Source organism: Macrobrachium rosenbergii, chromosome 13, assembly GCF_040412425.1.
Source record: "Macrobrachium rosenbergii isolate ZJJX-2024 chromosome 13, ASM4041242v1, whole genome shotgun sequence".
In the NCBI taxonomy this organism is placed as follows: domain Eukaryota; kingdom Metazoa; phylum Arthropoda; class Malacostraca; order Decapoda; family Palaemonidae; genus Macrobrachium; species Macrobrachium rosenbergii.
This window is the reverse complement of record NC_089753.1, coordinates 49,989,429-49,999,428: the sequence shown is the minus strand read 5'-3', so window position 1 is coordinate 49,999,428 and position 10,000 is coordinate 49,989,429. Positions and strand designations below refer to the sequence as shown.

The 10,000-nt window shown below is 35.3% G+C and overlaps 1 protein-coding gene and 1 long non-coding RNA gene across 10 annotated transcripts in view; one reads left to right on the top strand and one right to left on the bottom strand.

Moving 5' to 3' along the window:
* The window catches only part of LOC136845294 (uncharacterized), a 676,812-nt gene that overhangs the window by 308,355 nt on the left and 358,457 nt on the right, over positions 1-10,000 (top strand). For both annotated transcript variants that reach the window (XR_010855135.1, XR_010855136.1), the window contains exon 5: positions 2,388-2,430. This is a non-coding gene — a long non-coding RNA (uncharacterized lncRNA). The remainder of the gene's footprint in view (positions 1-2,387; positions 2,431-10,000) is intronic.
* Positions 1-10,000, bottom strand: part of LOC136845293 (toxin Tbo-IT2-like) — a 335,465-nt gene that overhangs the window by 99,545 nt on the left and 225,920 nt on the right. The gene's annotated exons all lie outside the window — the stretch shown is intronic.

Here is a 10,000-nt window from a genome sequence, read left to right as displayed (position 1 = left end):
TAAGCGTTATTTTTCGGACTGTTTGCAGCCTAGAAATTCATCTTCAATAATGTTCCAAGTGTTATCAATAGAAAACTAATGTCCCATTTATTATCAATATCAAAAATAATATACTGTTGTTTATCGCCCGTGTTATCAGTAATGTGGTTCCTTATCTATTATTAACATTTTCCTTATTTAGTATACCAGTAACTTCAAATACTGACGATAATATAAGAGATGGTCAAGATGGGAAGTCCAGACCGTAGGGACATTACGTACCATTGCTAGTGAACGGTGGAAAGTATAAAATGGGATTATTTGTCAGCAGGCTATCGTTGTAAATCCCCAAGTGATAATTTGCAGTTATTGACGTAGAAATAATTAATAACTACTTTCCATTTCAAGGACCGCGAGTCATCGTTTTTCTCAAATATCTTTCAAACTAAATATTTGATCGAAATGGTACTCTGACATAGTATACAAGCACCTCCGTCTAATTTTTTGGTAATAGCGCATCGTCGAATGGTGTTAGTTAAGGCGTTTACTCCTGACTTTTAAAGGCAAAGTCGCTTGAGTCAGCACGACTAATCTACGCAGTCGAACGTCCGTTATCCCCCATAGACAGGAAAGGGAGGGCGGAGATGGGAAGGCCAGGAAAGTGGGTTGAGGGAAGGATGAGGAAGGGAAGGGGAAGGAGGGACGGGATGGGGATAAGGGAAGTTCGAATACAGTTTGGCGATGCTTGGCAACACCATGTAAGTTAAGAGTAAACGCCTAACTAAAACCATTTGACAATATATTACCTAAAATTAGCGGGACGTGTCTTGTACACTTTGGCAAAGTACCTTTTCGATCAAATAATTAGTTTGAATGATGTCTGAGAAAAACGATGGCTCGCGGTCCCTGAAATGGATAGTAGTCACTTTTGGAATTATTAAAAGACCAAGATGTGTAGATTATTCGAATGGCTAAATAGCAATCATTCTACTTCCATATTTCTGTTTATTTTTAGATTTTAGGAAAATATGTATTGAAAATAATGCGGTCGTTATGTCTACAATGACGGTATTAGATGGGAGGATCAAGGCACCTTCATCCAGTTACGAGTAAAAAGGAATAATTTTAAACTTTAAACGTAGAACGGTGAGACAGTATACTGATAGGTAGAACCTTTCTAGGGGATAATGGGTAAGTTGTTATAAAAGTATTACACGTTTGATCCAAATTGATTTGCTCTCTCTCTCTCTCTCTCTCTCTCTCTCTCTCTCTCTCTCTCTCTCTCTCTCTCTCTCTCTCTCTCTCTCTCTCTCATTTAGTACCGTAAACTTGTAAAGACAGGCAGTAGGTGTGATGTATATTAGTAAACAGAAGTTCTTTGGGAGACAGTTTTATTATAAGAAGACCCTTCTAATCCCTTGCAAACATCTTATCACAAAGGAATCTGGCGTATTTCAAACAGCGCAAACAATATAGAATGAATTCTTTGAGATCGTGATATACAACATAATCTAGTGAAGGTATTTCTTTCAAGACGAAACCATAAAGTTAAGGGATATTCAGAGTATCTTTTATTACAATCCATTTATTTCGAGTCCCTTTTGAGAAAGCTACGCCAGTCTGCAATATTGCCTCGTATAAAGAGCTGTTTTATAGAAGCGAGTTGGAGACAGAGAATACTAAGCGTGGTTAGACAGTTATATGGTAATGTGGAGTTGGGAGATGTCGCTTAAAATGATTGTATTCGTTGTTTGTTGATGTATATTGTTGCGGTGTTTTCCATGTCAAAGGTTAACTTATGTACGTGGCATCCTTTCTTTCAATTGTGAATGGTGGGAATAACCTGTATAGTACCTTGGTCTCCCCAGGTCACGTTCAGTTGACTGAAAACTCTTGAAGCTAACATTCTCAGACTTTAAACACACATTAGTTTACCTTTAGCCAACATAAAGGTGTTGCGTTTGAATCCCTTTGAACTTACACTCAAGAGATACTTTACAATCTACACTTAGTTAATGTAGCATCTGTTTCTACCTCAGAAAATTAGGTTTTGTGCGTCCGGTTTAATTTGTTTGTTAGTAGAATTACCTAAATAATTACGTGTGGAATTTGACGGAAATTTGACCAATGGTGTACCTCTTTACTGGCAACAATCTAGTTGATTTTGAGAGAGATAGGAATGTTACTTCTGGGAGAAGAAACTTAACTGTCAGCGGATAGATTGCTCAGCCTTGTATTTATGTAAAAATTTAATTTAATTTGCCAGTTTTTTTGCTGTTGATTTTCTTACGTGTTGACATTAGAAACTGATGCTAGCTTGCTCGTCAGATAGCTTTTCATGTTATAAAAACTGCTTTGTATTTAAATAACAATTATAATATTAATAATCAGTTCTCTTTCCTTTTCAGCTTGACCATGAATGACAACCAGTTGAACACACGAGAGGCGCTGGTAAGTAAGGGCCTAACCTTTTTTATTTTCTTCTTGTATTAAAGGCAATACATTTCTGATTTAGTGAGATTCACACTTGTCAGTCGACTTATGTTTGTGCGTATTCGTGATTATATGTGAATTCCCAGGGCGGAAGTCCTCATATGCTATACTTCGCTTAAAAAGATTGCCCTACTTATTCTGTGCTTCACCTTTTCTCAGTCGATTTGGGATTGCTCTCATTTTTCTGGAATCTATCAAACGACCTTTTGCAATTTTCATTATGGTGCTGAATGGCCAGAAATTATGAGTAAATATCGTCCATCTCTCTCTCTCTCTCTCTCTCTCTCTCTCTCTATATATATATATATATATATATATATATATATATATATATATATATATATATATACATACATACATACATACATACATGTGTATATATATATATATACACATATATATATATATATATATATATATATATATATATATATATATATATATATCTATATATATATAGATATATGTGTGTGTGTAATGTGTGTGTGTGTGTTCTGTGTGTGTTTTCAATCTACTTGTCATTACAAAGCCTTTATCCAGATACATCTGTAATTGTAATAGCCACGTGTCACCATAATCACAAGGAGGTCACGTTGCCGACCTGTCCTTGTCTCCCGTGACTGGACATCACAACCACTTCAGTTTCTTGCACTTGGATCTTAAGGCTGTGTAGTGACAAGCGTATCCAAAAAAGCGCGAAGAATTCGAGAAGTTAAGAGGGCATTGTGGCTATTACAATTATATATATATATATATATATATATATATATATATATATATATATATATATATATATATATATATATATATATATATATATACTGTACACATATATACAGTATATATATCATTATGAAGTAGCGTCATTCAATGAATGGAAACCGTACTAATGTATAATTGCCGTGGCGTTATTTACTTATTAACTATTGTACCTGTCAAAATAATGGCTATATAAGAGGTGGTTGATAAGTCTTTAATATAGCTAAGGGTCGAGACGCCAAGTCCCGCCCATTGTGACGTTATGTACCGTCCCGAAGCTTCTCCTAATATATCTTCTTTCTCTCTCTCTCTTTTTCTCTCTAAGTGATGCTGGGTGGAAGGGGAAACATATTCCTTCAGTGAGGGGGGGGAATCTATTCCCTCCATAAGGGGGAAATGTATTCCTTCCGTAAGGGGGCATATATTCTTTCGGTAAGGTTAAACATATTCTTCAGTAAGTGCAAATACATTCATTCAGTAAAGGAAAACATATTCCTTCAGTAAGGGGAAACATATTCCTTCAGAAAAGGGAAACACATTCTTCTGAAGGTTAAACATATTCCTTCAGTAAGGGGGAACATGTTCCTTCAGTAAAGGGAAACACATTCCCTCAGTTGGAAGAAAGATATTCCTTCAGTAAGAGTAAATATATCCCTTCAGTAATTCACTTCTCTAATGAAATTAAAACTTTTCTGAGCAAAGCCTCAAAGGCACCAGGGACCAGTGAGGTAAAACTCACAAGGAAATGTCAACAGCAGTTCTCTCTCTCTCTCTCTCTCTCTCTCTCTCTCTCTCTCTCTCTCTCTCTCTCTCTCTCTCTCTCTCTCTCTCTCTCTACGCGTCTGTGTATGTGTGTGTAGGTTTTAGTGGAGTTTTGTATGTATATATATTTCGGTTTGTTCGTTTTTGGTGGGTTTATAATTGTGTCTAGTTTTTTTTTTTGTGGTTTAATAGAATTTATGAATTTTGTTTCGCTTTCTGTAAACCTGTGTTAATATCATAATTAATTGTTTATTTTATGTAAACGTGTTTTACGTTTTTTCATATATACATGAATAGATGTTATTTTCCTATGGTAGCTTGTTTTATTAGAGCATTTCTCTCTCTCTCTCTCTCTCTCTCTCTCTCTCTCCACACACACTCACTCTCTCACACACACACACACACACACACACACACACACACACACACACACACACACACACACACACACACATTCTCCGTTATCCAAACGTGTTTGCGTTTTATGATTATAGATTGTCGAGGCGCGAGTCATTTTCCATTGGCAGATTGTTTAGTTGGAGCATCTCTCTCTCTCTCTCTCTCTCTCACACAGCTACAAATTACAGGTGACATGTGAAGGCCCACCCATATGATAACATTACATCCATTCGTATGGTGTAAAGCCAGAGTGACAGAAACATATTCCTTTTGTTTCCAAGGTAATGTTTCTTCCCAGTGTTTTCTTCCTCAAAATGTTTCTTCACCATGGTTTTTCTCAAAATGTTTCTTTCCAATTTTTTTCCTCAAAATGTTTCTTCCACATTTTTTCCCTCAAAATGTTTCTTCCCCGTGGTTTTTTTTTTTCAAGATGTTACTTCCCCATGTTTTTTCCTCAAAATGTTTCTTCCCCATGTTTTTCCTAAAAAAATTTTAAATGTTTCTTCCCATGTTTCTCTTCCTTGTGTTTTTTCCTCCAAATGTTTCTTCCCAATGTTTCTCTTCCCCCAAATGTTTCTTCCCAATGTCTTTTCCTCCAGATGTCAGATTCTATGTATGGAATCTGATAACTTCACCGAAGCCTTGCCGTCGGGAAAAAATTCTTCAAAGATAAAATTCGTAAGTCACCATTGGGACTTGAATTCTGGGAGACGAATTGTTTGGAAGACTTTTGGTAATTCGTCGTGACAAAGAAGCGGTTCGTTTAAAGGAATATTTTTTGGGGAGTTTCCCAGCTTCAAGGTTAATAGGATATCTTGGTTTTCTTGGGATATCTTAATTTCCTCTTTCTCTAAATGGACTTTTTATAATCTCTAATAGGATACCTTTTATGCTTTGAAAGGGACATATTTAATCCTTATTTTTGGAAAAATTTAATTTAGCTTTTCCTCCTTGATTTTATTCTCTCTCTCTCTCTCTCTCTCTCTCTCTCTCTCTCTCTCTCTCTCTCTCTCTCTCTCTCTCTCTCTCTCTCTCTTTACCTGTTGTTATATTACCTATTATATATATTATATATTATATATATATATATATATATATATATATATATATATATATATATATATATATATATGTATGTATGTATGTATATACACGCACACATTCAGGTTGATAGACTGCACAGTAATATTTCAACCTAAAGGGACTCATGCAATCATGAAAACGTTAACATTTTGCTTATTAGCCAAGCATGTGTGTGGTAAGGCTTTGTGCGAATGTACTGTATATGTATTATCATCATTGAAAGGACTTTAAATATGTCAAGAAATTATAAGATGAAAACTGTATGATTGAAGATGCTATGTTCTTCTCTGTGGCGGTAGGGCTAATTTGCCAAATGAGTTTATTAGTCAATCGCTTTCAACTGCGACGGGGATAAAAGATGCCCATATATATTTGATGTTGCCAGTTCTCTCGTTTGGGAACTGACTGATTGACGTAAAATGGACTTCATAATTATAGTTGAAGTAGGAATCCGAGAATAGAATTGGCCGATTGCTTGTAACAGTGGCGGTGATAAAAGTTGTCCATTTTCATTTTATGCTGTCAATTCTCTCGATTGGGAACTGACTGATTGACGTAAAATTGGCTTCATAATTATGGTTGAAGAAGGAATCCGAGAATAAAATTGGGCAATTGCTTTCAACTGTGACGGGGATAAATGTTGCTCATTTACATTTGATGCTGTCAGTTCGCTCAATTGGGAATTGACTGATTGACATAACATGGATTTCATAATAATAGTTTAATAAGGGAGCTGATAATTAACCGTTGGCTGTCATGTCTGTGACCGGGATAAATGTTGTCCATTTTTATTTTGATGCTGTCAATTCGCTTGATTGGAAATTGACTGATTGACGTAAAATTGACTTCATAATAAAAGTTGAAGTAGGAATCTGAGACTTAGCCAGTTGTTTTCATTTCTGTAAAGGGGATAAGAGTTGCCAATCTATATTTGATGCGTCAATTTGCTCGATTGGAAATTGACTGATTGAAATAAGATTGACTTCATAACACTAGTTTCAGAAGGGAAAATGCTTAGGAGATTTCTCGTGAAGGGATTGTGTCGCGTAAACTCCCCTTTGAAGGACTTTTTTTTTCCTCTTTTTCTTCTTCAAGGACTCTCCCACCCGGAAGCTTTTCCCGGACAGACTCAAAGCCTCGAGCAACAGTGAGGCTTTCTTTGCTCCTGGTGTCAAATGCGACCAACCTGCCGTTTCTAATACGAGGCGGCATTACACTCAAAGAGGTCTTTTGTTATGCTTGGTTTGGGGGGGAGGGGTTTCGAGGAGCGTGGTGTGGTGGCGGGCATTTCATGATGCTTTGTCCTGAAGCCGCCATATTTTCGATAGGCTACCCCTGTTTGGAAAAACTTTTTTTAGGTATCTGTAAAAGAAAACTATTGAGATGGCTTTGTCGGTCCGTCCGCACCTCAGTTTTTCTGTCCGCCCTCAGACCTTAAAAACTACTGAGGCTAGAGGGCTGCAAATTGATATGTTGATCATACACCACCCAATCATCAAACGTACCAAATTGCAGCCCTCTAGCCTCAGGATTTTTTCTTTGATTTAAGTTTAAAGTTAGCCATAATCGTGCGTCCGGCAACGGCATATGACTGGCCACCACCGGGTCGTAGCTGAAAGTATCAAGGGGGCAGGGGCTCATACAGCATTATACGCTGTACAGAAAACTCGATTGCGCCGATGAAACTTCGGCGCATTTTTTACTTGTTGTTGCTTGTGGTTGGTTGAGCAATTGTTTTGCATTGAGAGTATGCATGGCAGGACGTTGCTTACTGCGTTGCAGACTGTGTTCTTTTGTTTGTATGTATTCATAGCTGCCTCACTTTATAATGAATGATACATTATTTAGAATGATAGTCGCGGTGTACTGAGTAACGGAAATAGCACGGACAAAATTGTCATATCTCCCAAATGAACTGTTTTTGAGCAGTAAATTTAATTGCCTGTCTTACTGAATGGAACAGGAAAGCTACTATACTTGCGCTCTTTGAAATTGAAAATATTGGCTTAGTTACTTTTAAAGATTAAAAGTCATGTTGTAGAATCAGTTGCGTAAATGAAAAGGAGGAGATGGCTGTAAATTTTGCTGTGGAGCGCAATGTCAAATCATTAAATACATTATAATGTACTATATTTTTCAAACATTGATGTATTGGTGCCTACATGAGTTGGCTGATGTAGAGAGAAATTCGGACACTCGTTGAACAAAATTCGAGGCAGTTATGTTTTGTAGAAATAACAATAATAAAAAAAAAATAGAAGCTCACCGAAAAAAGTCGTGTTTGCAATTGTGGGAAGCCCCCAAAAAATGGGAACACTATTTGTGGATGGAATTTAACAATGCCACTGGAAAATAGACTGAAAGTTTTATAAAAACCAATGAAAGGGCTTTCAGGATCTTACAACGATTATGATAGAGTCGGCATACGAAGTTTGCCAAAATAATGAGTGACAGACAATTTTTGATTTATTCATTTTTTGATAACCATACTGAATGAGAACGTTAGTAAAAAATCGTAGTAAGTGTTAGAGAAAACATTTTTCATTTATTCATTAATGGATGATCTTGTTGAATGAAAATATTAGTAAAAATCTTAGTAATTGTTAGAGAAAACATTTTCATTTATTCATTAATTGATGATCTTGTTGAATGAAAATATTAGTAAAAATCGTAGTAATTGTTAGAGAAAACAATTATTTATTTATATATATTTTTGACCATCGTACTAAATGACAATATTAGGAAAAAATCACAGTAATGATTAGAGAGAACTATTATATTTATCACAAGACAATCTCGAAAATGCATCGAGTTACTTTGGCAGGGTTGCCAACAACCCCCAGACCAGGGGAAATTGTTTCATTAGTAGGACCGAGGGAGAAATATAGCCGGAGGTTTATCGTCAATTGGACAGCCATTAATAGCGAATGAGGGGTAAAGAAATGGAGATGAAAATGAAAGGAAATATGGACGGTCATTAACGGGGAAACGAGAGGACGCGAGATTGAAAAGGACAGTTATTACCCAAATGGGAAGGAGAGAGAGAGAGAGAGAGAGAGAGAGAGAGAGAGAGAGAGAGAGAGAGAGAGAGAGAGAGAGAGAGAGAGAGAGAGATTGAAGAATCACGCTGATGGAAGATTCAGCCAAAGTAAAAGGCTCTCCTTTCATTTTCCCTTTTCTCTCGGGCGATTCGGATCGATAAATGTATGTAGAAATTATATTTCTTATCAAGTGGATTGTGCAGCGTGTATAATTATTTATTAATATGTTTATTCTTTATTTGTGTGTGTGTATGTGTGTGAGAAGGGAGATTTGATAAATCTTGTTGTAATTAACCAGGTACACCAAAGGGAAGATGACTTAGTTAACCCAGCGCTATAAGATAAAGGTACGAAATGAAGTTTAACTATTAAGGAAAACTATTATTGAAGTAAAACAGAACAAAATTGACTTCAAGAAAGAATACGAAAATATAAGGATAAATATGATGATTAAGAGTAAGTGCATTGGAAAAGTAGAAAAATATAAGAATAAATAGTCATTAAAAGTCCAAAAATATAAGAATAAATAAACAGTAATTAAAACTTCAAAAAATATAGGAATAAATAAATAGCAAAACATACTAAAATATATCAGTAAACAATAGTTAACATATAAAATATATAAAAATAGGAAAAAGTATGAAAAAATATAATAATAAATAAATAGGAAATAATATAAAAAAAAAAATCAGAATAAATAGCATAAAATAAATCATGATCTGAAGTAAATTAAGAAGGAAAAAAAAAAAAACTGACGTACAACAGGTAAGACCCATTTATTAATCTTCCGCCGCGTGTCTCGTTAGTCTTACAGCCCAGCCAAACCTCTCCCAGCACTCTTGAATATTAAACGTCCATTCACGGCCTCCTCCGAGATTCGTAGCACGTTCTAGCTCCAAGTGGCTCCGATTTTTATTGCAGCCAATGACGAAGCGTTTATGGAAAAATGGAGAAATATTGATTAGGGATTTATAAATATATGTATATATAATGTATTTATTTATTTATTTATTTCTATTTGGATCTAAGGCCTTGCAGTGACAAACGTATCCAAAAAGTGTGAAGAAGTCGAGAAGTTAACAGAGGGCATTGTGGTTATTGCAATTACACGAGTGTCTGGTACAATGTGACCAGTAGATTTTATAAATATATATGTATATATGTATATATATGTATATATACTGTATTTATATATGTTTATTTATATATATATATATATATATATATATATATATATATATATATATATATATATACATATACATATGTATGTGTGTATGTATACAAAAGGTATTTCTCCATTACAAATATTGACTTAAAAGGCAATGCCTTTTCAACCTCATTCCTTGATTCCCTAATAATCTCGGTTTCTTGCATTTTTTTTCATTAATGACCCTTCCAAGTTGTAATTAGACTCGTCATTAGTAGTCCCAATGATCGGGAGATAGATATACGTCCTCAGATGCACATATGCGTTTGTGTAC